The sequence below is a fragment of the Balaenoptera ricei genome, chromosome 12 (genome assembly GCF_028023285.1).
Source record: "Balaenoptera ricei isolate mBalRic1 chromosome 12, mBalRic1.hap2, whole genome shotgun sequence".
Taxonomy (NCBI): domain Eukaryota; kingdom Metazoa; phylum Chordata; class Mammalia; order Artiodactyla; family Balaenopteridae; genus Balaenoptera; species Balaenoptera ricei.
The window spans coordinates 47,985,284-48,007,075 of NC_082650.1; the positions used below are offsets into that span (position 1 = coordinate 47,985,284).

The window sequence follows — 21,792 nt, forward strand, 5'->3', positions numbered from 1 at the left end:
CTGTTCTCTCAATGGAATGGGGATTATATTTTTACCAGTAGAGCCTACAATCTAGAGTTTATTATAAAGTTATATGGTAGGACAGAACAAAACATAATTCCCATAAGAGGAATAACAATGACAAAAATATTTGATAAAGGTGTTTAATGGGATTCAAAAAGTACAATCATGTTCAATAGTCATAATAAGTGAATATGTACAAGCACACGGTCATAAGAGGTTGCCTGGATTTCTGTTTTAGGACTCGGATACCATGCATGTTCACTTGCAAACCTTCATTAGATACTTTTTACATATTAAAAGTCACAATTTTCGTCTTCCTAATAATTATAAATTTATATACTCTTCCCTCCCCTCTGCGCACACGCGTGTGTGTGTGTGTGTGTGTGTGTGTGTATGTCTCCTGTTGAATCATTGACAGGATACAATGAGAACTAGTGTGCAGCTAGAAAGTACTTCTGTTTACAAATATCAAAGCAAAATAAAAGTTTTCTCTTTTAATATCATTTGAAAATGAGAAGTTTGTCTATAAGCAGGCTATATTATACAAAAATAACATTGCCAAGTAAGGCATTTGAGTTTTAAACATCATCCTAATTTGCTTTACATAGGTACCACTTTAATAATTATTATTAATAATTCCTGAATCATAGTAATTATTAATGGGCTCTGTTTCTCAATGCAAATATACTTCACAGAGTTTATCAGAAAATTTACAGTAGGGGAGGAATGTCATTTGCCATCTTAAGAGGGATTATTTCTTCTCTCTGCCTTTTGGAATATAACTGGAAAATGGAGACAGAGACTGTGCTCATAAAGCACAGACCTGTCAAGGTGGCTCTGACTTAAGCCATTGCATTTTCAACTCTCAGCTAACACTAAGACAGATGGATTTGAACCTTGAGTTTTATTTTAGGAGCTTTATGCACTGTCCTACGTGAAAAAGTAATGCTATCTGTAATGGGATTTTTCATTTCCAAGCTTAATTTTAACAGCTGCTGCAGAAAATGTCCTTCTGTTAGACTCCTAATCACCAGGCAGGCTGCTTGGCAGATATTTCACCTTTGTATGAATATTCATTATAAAGTCTAAAATAGATCAATAGTTGTTGATCTGACTTCATCCTCCCTGGACCCAGAAAATAGTACCATAAAAACTTTACTTGCACCTCCTTGCTCCAGAGCTATCTCAGGACTAAGGGGCCACAACTGCCTGGTGGGTCCATCCCCAGGGCCTCTGCCCATCACGTTCAGGTCTGAGCCCAGAGCCCTGTGCCTGGAGTCAAGTTGCTCTGGCTGCCTGCAGCACCTGTTACTGTGATAAGGTGACCCCTCTCATGTCCACCTGACAGCCTCCAGCCTTCAGCAAGGTCTTTATGTAAAGCTGAAGAAAAGGAAAAGGAAAGAAGAAATAGAAAAGGAAAAAAAAAAAAGAAGCCTTTTTACTTGATGTTTAGTTTAGATTTTTATATTTTAAAAAATCACTCATACCCATACATCTTTCTCCTGACTGGGATTTAATAATCCAGTTAATGAAGACTCTGGTCATTTTCAATGAAATCAACCAGCCTCTGAGACAATAAAATGAGAAATGTGTCCTAACATTTTAGGGGTAATATCATTCCTCATGTATTTTGTTCTGTGGGTTGAAATTTACAAAGAAGAATCATGATCTGTCAGTGATGTCAGAGATCACTTTTATAGAGGTGCCATGCTAGATTCAGTGACTTTTTAAAAAAGGATAGGGGAGAAGGCCCAATTAAATTTGAATTTCTGATAAATAAGTAATAATTTTTTTATTATAAGTATGTACCATACAATACTTGGGACATACTTATACTAAAAAAAATTCCTTGTTTATCAGAAATGTAAATTTAATGGGGCATTCTATTCTTTTATCTGAACCCTAGTTGTATATGTCTTTGGCTATGTGTTGCATTGCTACAATTAAACTTAGAAATCTCATTTCATCAAATAGGAGAAAAATATCCAAATGGAGAAAACTTTTTAAAATGAAGATGAAAGTTGCCATGCAACAGAAATCCTTATAAATACATTGAAATAGTTAAACATCATATTTATTTGATTATCCTTTTTTCCCTCATTCAGTAAGTATAGGGTTGGTTGGAATGCAAAAGGCAGCTCAGTGGCTTGAGAATTGCCTAATTCTCTCAAGAGATGAAGCAGTAAATTAGCAAGAAATGACTCCTCACAAGAAAATTTCTCAGTTTTATTGAAATCATTGTTTATTCTAAATTAACAGAAGGATGCTTAGAAAATATGGCAGGTGATAGAGAATTGAAAGGATCAATGGCTTGTTGGGCACTTTTTAAATATAGGTCAATGATTAGAAAATCAGATTGGGCATTTATTTACCATTTCACTATTGTCACCTAATATTAAAGAGAGACTAACCCTAAACCACAACTCCAGTATCTATAATACTTCACATTAAAATACACTTTTTGCTCATTATGTTAAAAGATTAACTAAACCAATAGTAGGCTACCGTATATGTTTTATATACTGGGTTGGCCAAAACGTTCATTCAGGCTTTTCCGTAAGATGTTACAGAAAAACCCGAACTAACTTTTTGGCCAACCCAATATTAAGTGTATGTGAGTGTGTGTATATGTATGTGGATACATACAAATGTGCAGGTATATATATGTAGATGGATATATATCTATGGATACTTATATCACCAGATCACCTCCCAGAGCAAGAATGGCAGCATTTTACCATAAATTTTGCATATGGACCTACATTTACTGTTGATAAATGCAATAGAAACAACAAGATAAACTTCAAAATACGAAGTTGATATGCTTCTTTTTCCTTCCTTTCTTTTTCATAACTACTTTACAGTATATTATTTTTCTCTTTTACCAAATATGCCCATTTCTTAGAGAAAATAAATCACATTTTAATGAAAAGCAGCAGAAAGGATTTTTTTTAAAGAGCATGTGTTACTGTGGAAATAGTTAAGAGAACTCATTTAAGCAAAAGGCTTTCACACTATCAGAATAGGTTTATTAAAAAGAAGATATATTAAACAAATTGATAGTATTAATAATAGTGTAAGAAAAGCATTAACCTAAATAAAAAGATACATAGCCTTAGCAGCAACCATTTGAAAACAACAAGAACAACAGAGCTATTCTATTGAGTCTAAAGAGGTCTATTATAAAACACTGGTAAGCTAATTTGCATTTTTGTTATGGAACTAAATTAATAAATCCGATTATATTATGAGAATATTCTGTAATCCTAACTTCATAAGTTCAACCTAACTTCATGAACTCAAACCACAGCTAGAAGGAATTAGTGAAATTTTGACTAATTTTGACTAAATTTTGACCCTTTAACGTCTACAGATTACAATGGTGACTGGAGTCCTGTTTGTATATTTGACAAAGGGACTTGTGTATTAGTAATCTTTTAATGGTTAAAACAATGAAGTTGACTGTTTATGTTTTTTAGGGAGCAACTTTCAGTAACTTTAAATGTACCTCTTTGCTTTTAAAAGGATCCATGTGCTTATTTCTGCTACCTTCACCTTATAGCTCTGAGGTGACAAGCAATTTCATATGTAGTGAATCTTTAGAGGAAAAGCTTTAGGTAAGCAGGTGTTGCCTTGAGTGTTATGGTTTTAGAAAAATTATAATTGAAGCAGTGGAGATGGGGTATGAGGGGAGGTGATATTTAACTAAGTGATAATTCATCTTGCTGAAAACTCAAAACCCCATTAGAGATTTCCATAAAGTTTCACACTCCTAATGATCCTAACTTTTTATGCTGAGGGAAGAGTTGCTATTTAGGTATTTGACAGTAGAGCGTTGAAAGGTCATTTGTCAGCAGGGTCACTAAGCTGCAGAACTTGTTAGGAAAGCTTGATACTGCTCCGTCCCACATTGTTGCTGTCTAATATCCCATGGGAAGCTAGCAAGAGCAATTAGGCAAATTCTGGTTTAGCCGAGATTGACCCCTTTCAATATTTTGAAATATGCATAAGCGCCTGTCAAAGTGTATCAGCTGACTGTATTAATAAGAGGAGACGCTCCTGGCAATGATCCCTGCCTCCTGCAGAGAACTGAGATTTAAGGCCAGTTAAACTAAAGCTTTGTCAGGCGAAACGTTATTGAAGGAGGTGGCAGATTGATGTTGGAAAGCCTGCTATTCAACCACACACTACACCCATCTCTGCATTTACTCTACCCTGTGTATCCTCTTATGGTCATTAAAGTTATAGATCGGAAAAGTACGTTAATGCCCTTTCCACAACTGAGCTATTTTGATATGTTATCTCATATGTGTTAACGTGCTTTATTTTAAAATGTAAAATCACAATTAAGATTGCAAAGTATGATCTATGAAAGAGTAATTTCACCTTTATTTTAATCTTGCTTTGTATGGCCAAATATTTCATATTTCATATGGGGATGAGAAAGTATGCACATACATGCATAGTGTGCATGTGTGATCAGATATTTGTAGCATCCTTCAAAAGAGATGATCAGATTAAAACGAATTTTTATAATTCCCCACTCTTAAAAATCTCAAAGAGTTAAAAGAACAAATGTAATTTTTAGAAGGTAAGTCCCTCAGCAACTAAATTTATTTTCTTAGTGTCATTCTTTAGCATACAATGTACTTAACTCCAGGCAAATTTATTTTTCCAAAATAGTATTTAACATTGTCAAACCCCATACCAAAGATCCAGTGGTACTTGTATAATGAAGGTTAGAAAATGCCAATCTATCAGTCTCAGCACAATGCCAGAAAACCAACCTCTGACCAGATGCTTCTGTTGATGTTTCTGAGCCTTGCAACTAAAGGCTTATTTGAGACCAATATTTCTGCCACACGCTAAGACACTGCTTTATTAAGCATTGTCCTAGAGAATTTCCATAGAATATAAAAATAAAATAAAAACTAAACAAATCATGAAACAACAATAAAACTGAAAATAAGAGGTTAATTTATGCTTGCTAAGGAATTGTTTATTAGTCTTTAAATAACTTATGTTATAGAGGTAAATCAAGGAGAGAGTGAATAAGTATTATGTGCAAGAAAACCCGTGTTAACTGATCTGGAAGTAAATGGAATTTAATAACAAATAGCATTTTTATTTTTCTGTGTGTTGATAGTATGTACCCTCCATATGATGTGATGAGAATGACACTTTATCTCTTTGATATTCCTCTCAAAACCCATAAGCACTGTCTAATCATGACAATAACTTCAGACAATTCAATATTAAGAGACATTTTAGAACATACCTGACCAGTAGTTCTCAAAACTTTCAAGGTCATCGAAAACAGAAATGTCTGAGAAGCTGTCATAACCTAGAGGAGGCTGTGGTGATATGATAACTAAATAAAATGTGAAATACTAGATGAAATCCTGGGACAGGAAAAGTACATTCGGTAAAAACTATTTTTAAAAAAGTCCAAATAAATAATCTGCATTTCCATGATGATTATTTACCTGCTTATTAATTTACATCTGACTGATCATTCATAAACTTTTTATCCCTCTGTTATTGTGTCTATTCAAGCCTTCTCATTTATTGTATTCTTGTTTATCATTGAGCCTAGGTCATATTAGTTAAAGCATACTTAATTCCATCCAGACATTATTCTTGATAAAATTTAATAAGAAATTAGGCACAATTTCATTTCTTTGGATTTTATATTGATATGCATTTCTATACACTAACAACAAAAGATCAGAAAGAAAAATTAAGGAAGCAATCCCATTTACCATCACATCAAAAAGAATAAAATGCCTAGGAATAAATCTACCTAAGGAGGCAAAAGACCTGTACTCTGAAAACTGTAAGACACTGATGAAAGAAATCAAAGATGACACAAACAGATGGAAAGATATACAGTGTTCTTGGACTGAAAGAATCAATATTGTCAAAATGACTATACTACACGAGGCAATCTACAGATTCAACACAAAACCTATCAAATTACCAATGGCATTTTTCACAGAACTAGAACCCAAAATTTAAAATTTGTATGGAAACACAAAAGACTCCAAATAACAAAAGCAATCTTGAGAAAGAAAAACAAACTGGAGGAATCAGGCTCCCTGACTACAAAGCTACAGTAATCACAACAGCATGGTACTGACACAAAAACAGACATATAGATCAATGGAACAGGACAGAAAGCCCAGAGATAAATCTACACACCTATGGTCAATTAATCTATGATAAAGGAAGCAAGGATATACAATGGAGAAAAGACAGTGTCCTCAATAAGTGTCTTGGGAAAAATGGACATCTCTATGTAGAAAAATGAAATTAGAACATTCTTTAATACCATACACAAAACTAAACTCCAAATGGATTAAGGACCTAAATGTAAGACCGGATACTATAAAACTCCTAAAGGAAAACATAGGCAGAACACTCTGACATAAATCACAGCAATATCTTTTTTAAATCTGTCTCCTAGAGTAATGGAAATAAAAACAAACAAATGGGACCTAATTAAACTTAAAAGCTTCTGCATAGCAAAAGAAACCATAAATAAAACAAATAAGAATTTAGAGATGTGTACTTTAGTACATCATAATAAAATAATTTCATTTTAAAAAAAGAAAAAGATGATCAGATGTTGGTAACATCAGCTTCTTTAGGAAACAAATCCTAATTTTCAGGTAAAATTTGAAAATATATAATAACTAATGATTTATGAACTTAAGATCATTTATACTCTATGAAGTTGTTAGCTCTTAGGTGGTATGCCTAAATCTCCACATACTTTTTTTTTAAAGAACTAACATATATGTTCTTATTATTCATTTGTTCAACAAATATTTACTAAAGGCCCATATGTTCCAGCCACAATCCACAAAAATCTGTAAAAATTTATAAAAGGGCTGAAGAAGATGGAATGGGTCCTTGATCTCCCAGAATTTAAAATCTAGTGAGTAAATCTTAGTGAGTATTAGTGGATTGATCATGAAAAACTCAATATATAAGCACAACTTTTTCCTTTGGGTGAATCACTAACTTAAAAGGGACTCTCTTTAATACCAGTATATTGAAAGAAGTCTAAGCAATAATTTTATTACAAATGTCACCTTATTTTTAGAGAGCCAGGTTGCTAACTCAAAAAAGGTACTCAATTGAACCAATTCTAGAAAATGAGCATATACATACACACATACTCAAGTACATAAACACACAGTTCAGTGCAAACCCTAGAGTTGCTAAAATGATCGTTAAATGTTCTTAGACCAGTGTATTAATTTTCTTATTAAAAACAGTTATTTGGATTTTTGTTAAAAAATTATATCCTAGGACAACCTCCCAGATATTATGATTCAGTAGGTTAAATGTACACATTATCAACCAATCTAATCTGATTCAGTTGCTCCATGGCTTACACTTTGAGAAACATTGCCTTAAATAACAAATGGACTGTGTTTATTATTAGCAAATCAGAACCAGACTACAGGACTTTCATTTCTGTCCATAAATACTTACTTGCTAAGGAACTTGTTCTCCCATCATAAAAAATTTAAAAAACTAAAAAAAAAAAACAAAAAAACTGGAAAATATATATAAAACTATAATTATTAGATGTTTCAAACAGGCAGTAGAGGGCTGTGATTCTTCAGAAAAGGGAAACAAATCATATGACCCCTATGATTGCTCCAGATTACTTCATGGAAGTAGTTCTCAGAACTCAGAGCAGGTGAGGGCAACTTAAGCCACACAGAGTTGAGAACACAGAAATTGGAATTTGGGAGACCAGGGATGGCTAGAAATTGTGGAACAGACTGCAAGAGGATGGGGAGCTGGGAAGGGGGGTGGAGAGAGACAGAGAGATGGATATATGTAGAGCCGTTCCCTCTAGTCTTTGGCTGAGTATCTGAACACATGTAGGCTAAAACTCACCAAGACTGGGGAAAAAAATACCAGGAATAAGGCTGAATAGTTCCTCTTGCTCACTGAGGGTTGAAAATATTTTACATTCCCACAGTTAGAATAGAAAAATCTCATAATATACTCATAGAATATTGAGTAGAATCAGAAAAAGGTATCACTTTAGGAATGAACTAAGAGAGCCTAAGACTAAAAACTTCTTTGGATCAGTCCTAACAAAGTTTTGAAGAAAATTTTGAAAGGATAAACTTGGTCTCAAACAGCTCAACTGAATGCTAGAAAAAATTCAACACCCTTTAAAGGCATACAACAAAATCTACTAACCAACAGCATAAAATTCGTTAGGTAGGACATGCAAACAAAATTCCAAGGCATATAAAGAAGCAGGAAAATGTGACCCATAAGAGATATAAGTATCAATTAATAGAAATAGACCTAAAAAGGACAGATTATGGACTTGCAAGCCAGCGACTATAAAACAGAAATTACAAATGTTATAAATATGCTCAGGAGTGTAAAGGAAAGCTTAAAAATGATGATGAGAGAAACAGAAGATGTAAAAAAGAAAACAACAGAATTACTAGCAATGAAAAATATAATATATAAAATGAAAATACTTAGTTTAATAGGATTAACAGCATATGAACCACTGCAAAAGTTCAGAGAACTTGAACACATAGCAACAGAAGCTATTCAAAATAAAGTTCAGAGAGAGAGATACACTGAAAAAAATAAACTATCAGCAACTGGTTGAACAATATCAAACTATCTAACATATATAATTGGAACCCCAGAATATGGAGAAAGAGAGAGGGTGGGGAAAGGTATGAGGAGACAGAATAAAAGGACTGAAAAAATAATCAAAAGTGATGAAATGTATAAACCCTAAGATCCAAGAAGTTCAAAAAACTCCAAGAAGAAAACATATAAAGTACTATACAAAACAATAAAGACATTCTAAAAATGGTGACAAAAAGAAAATCTTAAAAACAGCCAGAGAAAGAAGCATTACATACAGAAGACCAAAGAGATGATGATAAGAGACTTATTTTCAGAAACTATGCAAACCAGAATACAAGAAATGGCATCTTCATATTATTGAAAGAAAAAAAAAAATCTGTCAACCCTCAATTGTATACCCAATGAAAATATTAATTCACAAATGAAGGCAAAATAAAGACTTTTTAGGAAAGAAAAAAAAAAAATTGCTGAGTAACTTTGTTGTCATCAGACTCTCCACAGGCAGAAGGAAGGAGATACCAGATGGGAACGTGAATCTTTTCAAAGGAGTAGTGCCAGATGACTAGCTGTTTAAGGCAAAAATAATAACAGTGTGTTGTGGGGTTTCTATCATATGTAGAACTAAAATGTATGACTATGTTAGCATCAAGGCAGGGAGAACAGAAATAGAAGTTTTTTATACTAGATGGAAGTGATACAATGCTTGCTAGTTGAAGTGATAAGTTAAAGTGATAATGACAGTGATAAATTTGTATATTGCAAACCTAATAGAGAAAACTAAAACATAAAACAACATATGCTAATAAGCCAATAGTGGAAGAAAATGTAATCATAAAATAATGATTGATGCAAAAGAAGTGGAGAAAAAAGTAACCAAAGAACAAATGAAATATTTAGTAATATGGTAGATTTAAAATTAAACATATGAATAATCACATTAGATTTGAGTGATCTAAATCCTTCAACTAAAAGATAGATACTGTCAAAGGAGGCAAGAATATACAATGGAGAAAATATGGTCTCTTCAATAAGTGGTGCTGGGAAAACTGGGCAGCCACATATGAAAGAATGAAATTAGAACATTCTCTAATACCATACACAAAAATAAACTCAAAATGGATTAAAGACCTAAATGTAAGACCAGATACTATAAAACTCTTAGAGGAAAATATAGGCAGAACACTCTCTGACATAAACTGCAGCAGTATCTTTTTTGATCCACCTCCTAGAGTAATGAAAGTAAAAACAAAAATCAATAAATAGGACCTAATTACACTTAAACCCTTTTGCACAGCAAAGGAAACCATAAAAAAACAAAAAGACAACCCACAAAATGGGAGAAAATATTTGCAAACGAAGCAGCCGACAAGCGATTAATCTCCAAAATATAGAAACCCCTCGTGCAGCTCAATATCAAAAAAACAAATGACCCAATCAAAAAATGGATAGAAGATCTAAATAGACATTTCTCCAAAGAAGACATACAGATGGCCAAAAGCATATGAAAAGATGCTCAACATCACTTAATTGTTAGAGAAATGCAAATCAAAACTACAATGAGGTACCACCTTACACCGGCCAGAATGGCCATCATCAAAAAATCTACAAACAATAAATGCTGGAGAGGGAGTGGAGAAAAGGGCAAATTTATAGTTGTAAGTCAACTATATTCTTGCACTGTTGGTGGGAATGTAAATTGATACAAGCACTATGGAGAACAGTATGGAGGTTCCTTAAAAAACTAAAAATAGAGGTACAATATGACCCAGCAATCCCACTCCTGGGCATATATCCAGAGAAAACCATAATTCGAAAAGATACATGCACCCCAGTGTTCACTGAAGCACTGTTTACAATAGCCAGGACATGGAAGCAACGTAAATGTCCATTGATGGATGAATGGATAAAGAAGATGTGGTACATATACACAATCGAATATTACTCAGCCATAAAAAAAAGAATGAAATAATGCCATTTGCAGCAACATGGATGGACCTAGAGATTGTCGTACTGAGTGAAGTAAGTCAGAGAAAGACAATATCATATGATATCGCTTATATGTGGAATCTAAAAAAAGGGTACAAATGAACTTATTTACAAAACAGAAATAGAGTTACAGGTGTAGAAAATAAACTTATGGTTATCAAGGGGAAAAGGGGGGAGGGATAAATTGGGAGATTTGGATTGACATATACACACTATTATATATGAAATAGATAACTAACAAGAACGTACTGTATAGCACAGGGAACTTAATACTCTGTAATGACCTATATGGGAAAAAAATCTAAAAAGAGTGGTTATATGTATATGTATAACTGATTAACTTTGCTGTACAGCAGAAACTAACACATCACTGTAAATCAACTATACTCAATAAAAATTAATAAAAAAAGATATTGTCAGATTGGATACTATATGTAGTCTGCATGAAACCCATATAAGTATACAGATACAAATACGTTAAAAGTAAAAGGATGCAGAAATACACACCATGCAAAAGTTAATTCAAAAAAGCTTAGGAATAAGAAATATTACCAGAGATAAGCAATATTACCAAAGAAAAGGGTGTCATCTCATAATGATAGAGGAATAAATCGAGAAGACATAACAACCCTAAATATGTCTGCACCTAATAACAGATGTTAAAAATGCATGAAACAAAAACCGAAAGAGAAATAGACAAAAGTACAGTTAGAGCTGGAGAGCATGCTGATCTCAACTTTTTTCTTTCAGTAATGGATAAAATGATACAGAAAATAGACAAAAAACTCAGTAAGGATGTAGAAGACTTAAATAAACTCTCAACCAACTTGGTCTAACTGACATATAGAACTTTCTAACAAGAACAATAAAACCTACATGTCACGTTTTTCAAGTTCACAGAGAATGCTGACCAAGGTAGAATATATTTTGCTCCATAAAGAAAATCTGAATAAATTTAAAGGGATCAGAATCATACATATGATGCTATCTGGCCACAATAAAGTTAAACTAGAAATTAATGAGTATGTTAAGATTAATAAAAGGATATATTTTCATTATTATATGTTTGTATATATTTATATATATACACACACACACACACAATATAGCAGTACATTTAGGAATTTTAAAATATACTACTAAATAATCCTCAAGTCAAAAAGGGTATCACAATGAAAATTAGAAAATATTTTGAATGGTATCAAAATGAAAACACCAACATTTTTTGCTCACATCAAGAACAGTACTTCGAGGGAAATTCATAATATTAAGTGTTTATACTAGAAAAGAAAAAATGTGTCAAATAAATGATCTTAGCTTCCACTTAAACTAAAAAATGTAGAGAAAATTAAACACAAACCAAGTAGAAGAAAATAAGTAATAAGGATAAAGTTAAGTCAATAAAATATAAAGCAGAAAGAGAAAAATTTATGAAAACAAAAGTTGGTTCTTTAAAAATATCAATAAAATTGATAAATATCTAGCCACTGGTTAAGAAAAAAAGGACAAATTGGCAGTACATGGAAAGAATGGGGAGTATTAGCTATACTTCCTACATTGAAGGCTACTAGTAAAGGAATATTATGAGTATCTTTATGCCTATAAATTTGAAAATATAAAAAGTGGACAGACCTTGAAAGATAAAAATTAGAAGTTCACTGACGAAGAGATAGTAGTATAGAACACTATATGTATAAAAAATTGAATTCTTATCTAAAAGCCTTCCTACAGAGAAAAACCCAAGTCTGAGATAATGCAATAATGAAAGAAGAGTGTTTGGCATAGTTTTGTAGTTTTTGTTTTTTAGTTACCCCAGCATAACCTACCTTAATCTTACTAAGATAATATCAATAACATACTAAACTCTGATACTGTATGGATCTCTGTCCTCTGGAAGATTAGACGGTAGCAAAATAGAACTCTAACCTGAGAAAGCTGATTAGCCTCTGGCAAGATGTCACAGTTTAGCAAAATGGCAACAATCAAAGCACCATGCTCAAAGGTGGTCAGTTTAAGGAAACTCTTACCAAACTCATATATAGTTAAATAGAATATGATTTACGTATTTGTAGAGACATCATGGAGACTGGTCAATCAAGTCCAAGTCTACTGGTAAGGGGGGTGTGGTCTATTTCCTCAAGTCCTGTGTTCAGAGTATCTCTCCCCTGAAGGCAAATAAAACATTGACAAATTCTTACCTGTATACTCCCTTTTCCTGACTTCTGTGTAAACATGTCCTTTGTTCGATTGTTACTATCACCAATAAAGCTACAGCTTCCTCTTATTGTCAAAATGGGCTTTGATTTTCTTGTCTTTTTTTCAACTTGGAATTATGAAGACATTTAAAGTAATTTCTGCAGAGAATTCATATCATCCATTGTATGTTAATTTTGCAGACTAATGCCTCACAGTTCCCTCATTCAATAAATATTTATTGGGCACCTACTATGTATCAAGCATGACTCTAGGTGATGGGAACACGGTGAATAGGCTGAAGCTCCCATTAATGAGACATATTAAATGAGGAAGACAGACAAGAAACAAATAAACATGTAATGTAATGTCAGTACTGGAGGCTGCTATAAAACACTTTGGTAATTAATCCTTCGCCATCACAAATATCTTATTTGCACTGGACTTTGGGTTTTTGTTTCTTTTTTTACTACAATCCTTTAAATAGTAGTGAAAGATACACTTATAAAGTTTAGGAATATTAACACATTTAAGAAAAACAATAGGTATTAGTTGTGCTTTAAAATAGCTGGTTGTGCTATAAAAATTGATCCACTATCTAACATTTATTCAGGATGCAATACATTTAAAAATACCATACAATGAGTTTATCTTTTTCTTCAAAATGTATGTGAGCCAAGAAACATTCTATAAATAGAGTAATAATTAACACATTGCACAAATTTAAATTCAAAGCACTTAAAGAAATGCTTTCACAGCTCCGAAGCTGTTCCTGTGGATGAAACACCTCAGGAAGATGCTGTACAGTGTGTCCATAGTGCTTCTTATTCCTAGTTTTACTGTGCTATAGATAGTTTCAAAGGGAGCTTACAAATAGCAAAAATGCTGTGCCATGCTGATTTCTCTAGGAAACAAGATTCATTTTAATCAAGCATTACTTTTATCATACACTAAAATACCTGCTAGAAAATGGTAGGTTAGTAAGCAGTCCTATATCAAATGGCAACACTGTATCTTTTTAATTTTTTTAAATTGAAGTATAGTTGATTTACAATATTGTGTTCGTTTCAGGTGTATAGCAAAGTGATTCGATTATACATATATGTTTGTGTGTATATATATTTCTTTTTTCTCCAATTCTTTTCCACTATAGTTTATTACAAGATACTGAATATAGTTCCCTGAGCTATACAGTAAATTCTTGTTGTTGGCAAAACTGTATCTTAAACCACAAAGAAACAAAAATAATGGATCACTGTGCACCCTAAGGGACCTCCTAAATGACTGCTAGATTGTTACTGTCTTCTCTAAATATCCTGCAGGGTGTAACTCTGGACTTCTCTGAAACAAACAAAACTATAGGCCAACTGACAAGCTATTAGGCATGGGTTACAAAACAGGAGAGAAAATGTTTCACTCTTTCCAAAGAAGGGAAAAACAGAAAATGTTAGGATAGCCCAAATCTGATGGAGAGTGTCTAAATCTGGGTATACCTTGAAATCTCAGCTCTGATTCTATGTCCCCCAAAAGTACAGGGAACCTGGTATTCTTTCCCTCTTTTTCTTCACACTTTTCTTTAAATGACAGAACCAAAAGAGTTAACATGAGCGAACTCAGGGAAATCACGTCTAAGGAGAAAGATAATTGATAATCGTATCAAGAAGTTAGAGGAAGAGCCAACAGAGAAAATAGTGAATGATGCCAAATTAAGATGGAGAGTCAGCTATAAATAAAGGCGTCCGTTATTCCAGGGCTTGGCAGCTGTTTTCTGTAAAGGACTAGTAGTAAATATTTTAGGCTTTGCAAGCCATATGGTCTTGGTTGCAACTAACCAACTTTCATTATAGTTTGAGGGCAGACATATAGGCAATACCCAAATGTTCCAATAAAACTTTATTTATAAGTGCTAAATTTGAATTTCATATACTTTTCATGTGTAATGAAATACGATTTTTCTTTTATTTTTTTTCAAACATTTAGAAATGCAGAAATCATTCTTAGCTGATAAGCTATATAATGTGCTGTGGACCAAATCTGGCCCATAGTTTGCCAACCCCTGTACCATCCAAGGAACATACAAGATCAGGGGCTGTATGAAATTTTCTTTTTATATTACTACAGTCTGAATGTTTTATTTTTAAATTAATAATGTACATGATACTTAATACACAGTTAAAAAATGTGTGAGTAGGAAAATAAAGTTATATTTCTTATTTTGGTCAGGTCTGTGTGTTTTGTACATCCAAAATCTTTCATCCACTGATGATATTAAATCCAAAATGCAAGAGCAGTACCTAACTAATAAATTAACTCCTTGAGAGCCAAAACTGAAAATCTGGGTAACAGAGGTAAAATCTTCAAGGCTCTGGCAAAATGTGCATGAGAGACAGAGCGAGAGCGGGAGCAAGCGGGGGGCGGGGGGAAGAGAGAGAGAGAGAGAGATGGTCATTGCAGTTACATTTTGATTTGATATATAACCACATCCTCGGTCAAAAGAATCTTCAAGTCCTCACAATAGTGGATCCCTACAAATCCCCATAAATTTATTCACTCTGGATTTCCTTGTTTTCTATCTCTAAACAATTATTGCTTCTAGAAATCACAGTACTAGAGAAGGAGATCTTTGTTTCCAGGGGTGATTCCTATCCAATCAGGCATAACCTGGGGACCTGAGTCCTGGGGCTTCATGCTGCTTTCTATGTTCTGAATCCATCCAGTAATGGGGGGCTGCTGAAGGATCAAACAGTGAAGGGGCCTTGCTAGAAATCTTGACAGCTTTTTTACTAGGAAGACATTGGCTAAGGTCAATACACGTAGTTGATACATAGGGTAAAAGCATTTCTGGAGGTGTCACTGCACTGCAGAATAAGCAACAACAAAATAAACAAAGCAGGACCCTCATCTTCAAGAAACACTGGATATCTTGCTGGAAGGCTCAGAACTGCCTGCACATTAATTTATTTCCATCAACCATTCTTTTTGTATAATCTTTATGTTGAATTCAGCGGTTTTCGAAACTTTGTTTTTAGAACAGCAGTTAGATTACTTTAAGAATCCAACAGAAGAATCTCAAGATATAGATCAGTCCAAGGTGGGGCTCCTCTGATTGACTGTGGGTGAGTCCATTGCTTGGGGTTCTCTCATCTAATTCACTGGCTCTTGGGGCTCCTTGGAATATCATTCAACAATTACTGGTCTTTACTATTTTACTTACTATTTACTCTTGCTTTGCAAAGGTAAAGTTTTTCTCCAACCATATACAGAAATGGCAACCTATTAAAAATCTCTTTCAGTATAAAATTCAACACGTTTGTTATAAAGTTATGATAAATTTCAAATAAGATCCCTTCACCCTTTCCCAGAACAAACAAGGATCTGCAGTATTGCTCATTGTAGATTACTATATGGTTTATTTCCTCTTTTATTTGCCTTTGGAAATAAATTTTAATTTCAAAACAGTTAATTTTGGAAGTATCCGCAGTGTCCTTCATGTACAGTATTCACAGATATTTCCATAGAAGGCAGAAGCTTCAGGATGGGGGGGAAAAAGAGAGGTTGAGTTCTTGCTAACAGGAAGCACCTCAGTGATTCAGTTGCAAAGATTTCTAGAGAAGGCAGTGAAACCAGGGATAGAAAAGCAACCTCCAACTGTGAACAGTCATGGGAAATTGGAAGATAGAAGGACATGCATAATTTCGCCTGGCTGACAAATTAGCATTCATTCCAGTCTATGAATACACAGCTTTGGCCTGCCCACAATTAAAGTGCCAGCTTAGCTTTCAATTCAAGGAGCATTATAAAGATCAGAAGAAAAAATAACAGTTTCTAAAGTCCTTTATTTAGACTACTGAAAACATCTTGAATTAAACTGAAAGAACAGCTCATTTACTTTCAACTACTTTTGCCACTTGTTTCCACAGACCAAGAGAAATGCAACATGGAGATTGCTTGGGACATATTTGCGGACTCAAGAATTACTGGTGACTGCTGCTGCTGTTGAATATTTGGTCTCAACTTTTAAAACATTAATTAGGACTCCAATTATAATATTGCCTGATCCGTGTTAAATATCACTGAACTTACTTATTTTAAAAAGCAAACTTTAAATTTAAGAAAAGCTGCAAGAAATATAATTTAGTAGCTCTTAATAGAAACAGCCTTTTTAAAATTAGGTAACTGGTCCTGTGTAGATTTAAAAATGCAAGAGAGGGCACATCTGGAGATGAAGTTATATGTTAATTTGTTCCCTCATCTCAAGCTGCTTCCTCAAGTATGTAAGGATTTAATTTAATGTAGATTATTTGGACTTCTTTCCAGGCTTTGTTTTCTCAACCTGGGAGGTCAGTCCTGGAGGGGATGAACAATAGTAGTCGGTTAGGGAATCGTTATTTTTTTTTTAAATAGGAAACTTCTGAGGTTGTATTTTTAATCCCACATAAAGGGATGTGTGTGTGTCTGTGTGTGTGGTGTGTGAAATGTAAGCTCAAATTTCTAGGAGATACTTTTCTTCTAAAATCATACAATAGGATCTCCCGAGAATAGGTTTGGGGGTAGAAAAAGGAAGATTATTTATTTATTGAAAGTTTCTTAAACAAAATCCAGTTTCCATTTTTAATTAGTTCAACATATTAAAAATACATTTTACATATATTTGTGTGTATGTGAATACCTATTTTATATATATATTTACATATAAATATTAACATATGTAAGTATATAAATATTACATACATATTTATGTTGTGTTATATAATATATAAATATATACATATTTATGTTATATAAATGTTATATTTATATATAATATTTATATAATGTATAAATATATATATTTTTTTACATTGACTGTATGCCACCTGTGCACCTTTCTAAACTCAGTTCTATGTGAAGGTCACTGAGAGTGCACGGGCTCTTCACGTAGCCTGTGGCACAATAAAATGTAGCAGATAATGAGCTAAAAACATATTTGGCTGTGATTATGAAAGGTCAGAGCATGCTTGCTGAAGGGTCACTAAGTGGAATTCATTCTCAAATAAAAGCAGAGTCTTCGTGGTACTAAAAACAGCCAGATGAAAAGTGAAAACCAAGTCAATCTGCAAAGTCATCTGACAATGTTTTACAGTCATAGTGTTGTTTATCCAAAGTTCACACACACACATCATAGGAAGAGGCGCTTCTCAAGCATACAAAAATTTTCATGATCATCTAGGTTTCTAAACGGTTTAGAGGAAAAAATACACACATTTTATTGTAAGAATCAAACAAACAATTTAGTAGTAACCAAAGAACAATGATTAGAGGGGAGATGGAACTATGGGTTTTCTTTCAACAGCGTAATTTATTTTCAGTGAGGAATTGGTGATTTCAACCGCTTTCCAAGATATTCCTTATTTACTCCTCCCAGAAGGCTATAGCCCTAGTAAGCAGAAGAGTTGTCAGGAGGGACTGTTGTGTTGGTGGGAAAGAAAACACTTTTAACAGTAACTTCTCACTTTTAATGCACCAAATATAATTATGTAATAAGTAAATACAGGTTAAAGGCTATGTCAAGGTGCCATGCTTGACATCATGAGAGAGCAAGGATAAGGGTTTAGGCATGTCCTCAGTTACAAGGAGCCTGCATTCTAGGAGTCAACCTTCCCAGTAATGGACCACACCCACTGGTGTGACTTGACAGGGTTACACAGGGGCTTGGAGATGCTGAGTCTCTCTGCACTGGGGCAGCCAAGTAAGCCCTGCAGAAGACAAGACCTATGACCAATAACCTCCAGCTGTAAGCAATCTTACTTTGATTTCCTTGGAGATCATCATAAGCTGGGTGGCACTTCCGATGGTCCAGCGACCTACTGAATAATACTGAAGAAGTTCTCTACCAACCAGACATCTGGCTCTGAAGCCAGCAAGGGTTTATAGGCTGCTGCTAGAAGATTTTATTCTCCAGGTTTTTCATAAATGCCCGTTATTAGACAGAAGGAGTTTTATTCTTTTCCTAGCATTTCAAGGGGTTTCATCATAAATGAACATTTAACTTTGTCAAATGCTTTTTCTGCATCTATTTAGAAAATCATAAAATTTTCCTTATTCTGTTAATATATTAATATTAACATGCTGTTGATTTTCAAATGTTGAAGTTACATTTTCTGGATAAACCCCACTTGGTCATGATGTATTATTCTTTTTATACATTGTTTGACTCTCTGCTAAAATTTGGTTTAGAATTTCTGCTTCTATATTCATGAGGGATATTGATGTACAGCTTTTATGTCTTGAAATATCTTTATCTGTTTTTGGTATCAGGGTAATGAGGTCCCAAAAAAATGAGTTGAAAGTATCCACTCTTCTTCAATTTTCTAAAAGAATAAGAGTACAATATATGTTATTTCTTCTTTAAATGTTTGGTAGAATTCTGCAGTGAAGACCTCTGGGCCTGGCATTTTCTTTGTGAGAAGATTTTAAACTACAGTTCAATTAGGGCTAGTGAGGTTATTTTTTTTTCTTGGGTAAATTTTGGTAGTCGGTAGTTTGTGTCTTTAAGGAATTTGACAATTTCATATAAGTTTTAATATTTATTAGCATAAAGTTGTCCATAAATATTTCTTATTTTCCTCTCAAAGTCTGTAGAATCTCCTCTTTTTCCTGATATTGGTGATTTGAGTCTACTTTTTATTTTCCTGATCAATTTGACTAGAGGTTTATCAATTCAATTGACTGTCTTAAGGATTGATATTTTGGTTTTATTGACTTTGTTTTGCTTTATATCTGCTCTTATCTTTAAAATTATCTATATTGTTTAATTTTATATCTTATCTTTATTATTACTTATATTTCTATCATTATTACTTGTCATTTCTCCTATTTTTGTTGCATCTAATTTGCTCTTTTGGGTTTTTTTCAGTTTTATTGATATTTAATTGACATATAGCACTGTATAATTTTAAGGTGTACAGATAATAATTTGACTTACATACATCATAAAATGATTATCACAATAATCCATCATCTCATATAGATATAAAATTAATGAAATAGAAAAAAAAACTTTTCTAGTGATGAGAACTCTTAGGATTTACTCTCTTAACACTTTCCATATATAACACAGAGCAGTGTTAATTATATTTATCATGTTTTATATTACATACCTAGTACTTATTTATCTTATAACTGGAAGTTTGCACCTTTGACTGCCAGGGGATTCGGGGCTGGTGCCTACCCACTAGTGGGTAAGGCTGGTCCCAGGGTTAGTGCGGCCCACTGGTAGGTGGAGCCAGGTCCCAGAGTCTCTGGCTGTAGGGTCCTGGGGGTCCCACGGATAGGGCTGGTGTACTGACATGCAGGGCTGGGTCCTGGGTCCTCCATTTTTTTATATTTTTTTAAGTGAAAGTTAAGGTCATTGATTTGAAGCCTTTTACCTTTTCTAATATGTGTATAATTAATATAAAATATTTACAATTTTCTAAGCACTGCTTAAGCTGCACTACACAAAGTTTGATATGCTGTGCTTTCATTTTCATTCAATTTGACATACTTTCTTTTTTTTTTTTTAACATCTTTATTGGAGTATAATTGCTTTACAGTGGTGTGTTAGTTTCTACTGTATAACTAATTTGACATACTTGCTAATTTCTTTTGTGATTTCTTCATTGACCCATGTGTTATTTAGAGGTAAGTTATTTAGTTTTTGAATATTTAGGGATTTTCCAGATATCACTCTGTTGTTGATTACTAATTTAATTTCATTTTGTTCAAAGAACATATTTAAATTATTTAAAATTTATTGAGACCTGTATTATGGCCCAGAAAATTATCTATCTTCATAAATATTCCATTTTCACTTGAAAAGATTTCTTGATGTTTTATGGGGGGGGGGGGCGTCCTATAAATGTCAATTATGTCAAGTTGTTTACATTGTTGTTCAAATCTTCTGTATCCCTAGTGACGTTGTCTACTCATTCCATCAATTATTGAAAGACAAGTGTTGAAATATCTGATTGCAATTGTGAATTTGTCCATTTTACTTTTCAGTTGTATCAGGTTTTGCTTCATATATTTTAAAGCTCTGTTATTATGTGTACAAATATTTAGATTTGTTATGAATTTTGTATGAATTAACCCCTTTATTATCAAGAAATGACTGTCTTTATCCCGTGTAATATTCTTTGCTCCGAAATCTATATTTTTCATAAGAATATAACCATTCCAGCTTTCTATTGATTTATGTAAGCTTGGAATTTCTTTTTCCAAACGTTTACTTTTAACATGTTTGTATATTTTATTTAAAATGAATATTTTATATATAGCATAATGTCAGCTTTTGAAAAAATCCAACAGGACAATATTTGCCTTTTAATTGGTGTTGTTAGAACATTTATGACAGGATAGCTTCAAGTAATATCATTCCATTTCATGTATATCATAAGGCCTTTACAACAGAATTCTTCCTCTTCCCCTCCCTCAGTCTTTGCTTCTTTGTTTTCATATATTTTACTTCTATATACATTATTAACTCTATTTTGTAGTGAAGATGTCTGGGTCTGGCACTTTCCTTATGAAAAGATTTTTAACTAAAAATTCAATGAGTACTATAAAGAAAACGAAAAGGCAAGTCACAAACTGGGAGACAATATTGTCAAAACACATACCCAGCAAATGACTTATATCCAGAATATATATAGATCTCGTATACCTCGATAATAAGCAAACCAAGAGTCCAATAAAAATGAGCAGAGCATTTGAACTGAAACTTCAGCAAAGAAGATATATGAATGCCAAATAAATACAAGAAAATATTCTCAATACCATTGAGGAAATGCAAATTAAAACTACAAAGAAAAAATATTACACACCTATTAGAATAATTACAATTGAAAAGACTTACCATACCAAATATTAGGTAGGCTGTGTGAAGGAACTTGAACTCTCATACACTGCTGGTAGAAGTGTAAAACGGTACAACCAATTGTCAGT

General features: G+C 33.3%; 1 long non-coding RNA gene across 1 annotated transcript in view; it reads left to right on the forward strand.

Annotated features, from left to right (window-relative positions):
- The window catches only part of LOC132376315 (uncharacterized), a 164,486-nt gene extending 147,589 nt beyond the window's left edge, over window positions 1-16,897 (forward strand). Inside the window, exon 3 of the long non-coding RNA XR_009506269.1 lies at window positions 16,749-16,897. This is a non-coding gene — a long non-coding RNA (uncharacterized LOC132376315). The remainder of the gene's footprint in view (window positions 1-16,748) is intronic.
- Window positions 16,898-21,792: the final 4,895 nt, after the last annotated feature.